Source organism: Papaver somniferum, unplaced genomic scaffold, assembly GCF_003573695.1.
Source record: "Papaver somniferum cultivar HN1 unplaced genomic scaffold, ASM357369v1 unplaced-scaffold_46, whole genome shotgun sequence".
Lineage (NCBI taxonomy): Eukaryota > Viridiplantae > Streptophyta > Magnoliopsida > Ranunculales > Papaveraceae > Papaver > Papaver somniferum.
Window position 1 is genome coordinate 348,616 of NW_020647193.1, and position 3,116 is coordinate 351,731.

General features: G+C 39.8%; 1 pseudogene; it reads left to right on the plus strand.

Moving 5' to 3' along the window:
* The first annotated feature begins 1,494 nt into the window (after nucleotides 1-1,494).
* Nucleotides 1,495-2,825, plus strand: LOC113342672 (annotated as a pseudogene).
* Nucleotides 2,826-3,116: the final 291 nt, after the last annotated feature.

A 3,116-nucleotide genomic window follows, 5' to 3' on the forward strand; every position in this document is an offset into this window, starting at 1 on the left:
GTCCAAACAGAATAAAATTACCTAAATACCCTAACAAAATTCTTTTTCTTCCCAACCTCAACATTGTTCATTCTTCTCCCCTACCTAACAACAATAACTTCTTATTTTTCATAGTTTTTTCTCCTTCTACGTCATTAAATCTCAAGAAAACATCTCAAATGAACCCATTCTCCTTCCCAACTTAAAGACCAGTATTTTATTTTGTTGTTTGAATGACAAATGAGGCCAGAAAATTGAAATTGTTGATTTGCAGTTATATAGTCGTCAGAGTATCTCTTCATCGACCCCTTGATGACTTTTTAAGTTTTATTTTGGTCGTCAACTTCTTGGGATAAATATCGTGACGAATTTCATCCCTCAAAGTAACATTCATAGGGTCGTCATGATATTCACCCCAAATATTGACGTACGACTAGTTGGCGGATATGATTAGTCGTCAGGTTATGAAAATCTAAATCATGTCGACTAATACTGTCAAAAACTTATTTTACCTATGTTCCATTTTGTAATTAGTTATAGGGTTTTCAAAACCTAACTTGTCGATTAGGTTATTGTTACATTCCCTAATGTGTAAAGATAAAGTAAGCACGACTAGATTTTTTCTATTTAGATGCCATTTATGCGCAACGCACGGGGGCACAACTAGTATCTATATAAATGGGTTAAGAGTTTCAGCCCCTATTCATAATCTTATCTCATTTTTGGGTTGTGTTTTTTTTTTCTTTTATTTTGATACCCTAGACTAGTGATCTCTAGAATACTTCCAATCTCCTTAAATTGGAGTGGATTCTGACAATTACGGGGTTCGAATCCCTACCTCCTCAGTGAGGGGAGAATAAGAACCATCAGACCACTTGATGATTGTCATCTCATTTCCAGGTTCAGTAATCCCAATAAGGAGATTCATCGGTTATGGATATGGTAGTATAATCTTATACCCCGTTTGTTTGGATTTAACTCAGTGCTTTGAATTTCGTATGGCATTCGATTCCGCTCGAATTAGATGTGAGGTCATTCTTTTTTAACCTTCTGATGTGAAACTCGAGGTTATACTAGGCTCTCGTTGATATCTTCAATGTGTGATTAACTACCTCACTTTGCCCGTCCGTCTGCGGATGATAGGAGGAACTGAAGTTGAATGCAGTACCATTCAGCTGAAACAATTCTCTCCAGAAAGCATTTGTAAAGGCTGGATCTCTATCACGGACAATTTATCTTCGCATTCCATGCAAACGAAATATATTATCGAAGAAAACTTTAGCTATCCCAACAGCTGTATATGGATGAGAGATGGCAGTAAAATGTGCATACTTCGACAACCGATCAACTACAACAAAAATAGTAGTCTTACCGCTCGATGCAGGAAACCCGTCAATGAAGTCCATATATATGTCTTCCCATATCTGACAAGGGATTGATAGAGGTTAGAGGAGTCCGACAGGTGCAAGTTTTTCAGTCTTATGACGATGGCATGAATCACAGTTCTTTATATACATGGGGTTAGTCCACGAGTGAGTTGGGGGTGTTTAATGTATTTTGAATCTTGGGGATTTTGAGGGAGTGTAAGAGAGTATAGGGAGTTTGATAGGTTTGGTGTTTTGAGTGTAGGGAGTCTAAGAGACTCTCCCAAAATCTTTACTTTTTTGAGAGATTTGGAGTGAGGCAAAAATACACTGGAAACTCCCTATAACTCCCCAAAACAAACCAACTCCCTACCATTCTAATTTTTACCACTAACAGGGAGTTTAAGAGTTTGTTTCAAACTCCCCCACGACTAACGGGGTTTCTAGGGAGTTTGGGAGACTCTTTTAAACTCTCCCACGACTAACGGGAATTTTGAGAGACTCCTTCGAACTCCCCCACGACTAATGGGAGAAAACCCAACTACACCCAACTCCCACAACTCCCTTGAGGACTAACACCCTGATAGTCTTTGATCCTTTTCCTCATTCCCGTCCATTAGAAATTAGAGCGAATTCTCTGAAAAGTATTGACGAAACCTTCATTCGTGCTGCCATGAAACTGATCTTCTATATCTGTAATGAGTGGTGAGTGTTCTTCCAAGTAAATTTTATCCTTGTAGAACAAAATGTCATTCACTAATTTCCAAGGTCCTATAGCTAGGGGTGTGCAGAAAAAATGAAACCGCGGATTTCACCCGTATTCGTTCGCAAAATTGCGGGTGAAACCCAATCCGCAAGATCTTTGGGCCGGATACGGGTGGGATCTCAAATCCGCATGCGGTGCGGTTGCGGTTGGACAATGAAAACCGCGGATTTACCCGCACCGTAGGACATGAAAGGAATTTGATAGAAATATTAAGGATAGTATGGGAACTATGAGTTTATATATAAACAAGGGAGGTTTTGCAGAACCAACTTAAAAGTGAAGTATTGAAAATTGAGGAAGAAATTATGCAAGCAGTTGCTGGAGCTAGCAAGGAGTGCGAGCTAAGAAAAATACTTGATGAGGTGTCGCCAAAGAACATTCAGAAGCTTAATAAGCTTATAGCTGCGAATGATGAAGAGATAGGGTTATGACTGCTCATTGGAAACTTAAAACTAGAGAACTGGAAGCACAGGTATGTGTCCTTTTAAACACTATGTAAAACTTACATTCTATCTGAGTTTATACTTCACTCTAAAGCTTTCATCCATGCTTAGTTATGAATTGTATGGTCTATGATACAGTTGGAGAAACATCGTAGAGCTGATCAAGATGTGAAAAAGAGGGTGTTGAAGTTGGAATTTTGTCTTCGGGATGCTCGAGCACAGACTCGGAAGCTGCAGAGGGTATTAAATCCTACTTCTGTGATTTTTTTTTGACTAAATCCGCGGTTAATCCGCATCCGGTCGTACAATTCGCTGATCCGTAGAGGTCAAATCCGCGAGTGATTGGGCTGGTCACGGTTCAATTTTCCAAATCCGCAACTTTGACAGTTTGGTTGCGGGTGACCCCTAATCCGCAACCGTCCGTCCGTTGCACACCCCTACCTATAGCTTCATCTTCTTGTACTAACTGAACAAGCCTTTTAAGGGAGGATCTGACCTGGTTTCGTCTTTTATAACCTCAATCCAGTTGGGCGATGGAAGAGATAGGACATAAGCTTTTTCTTC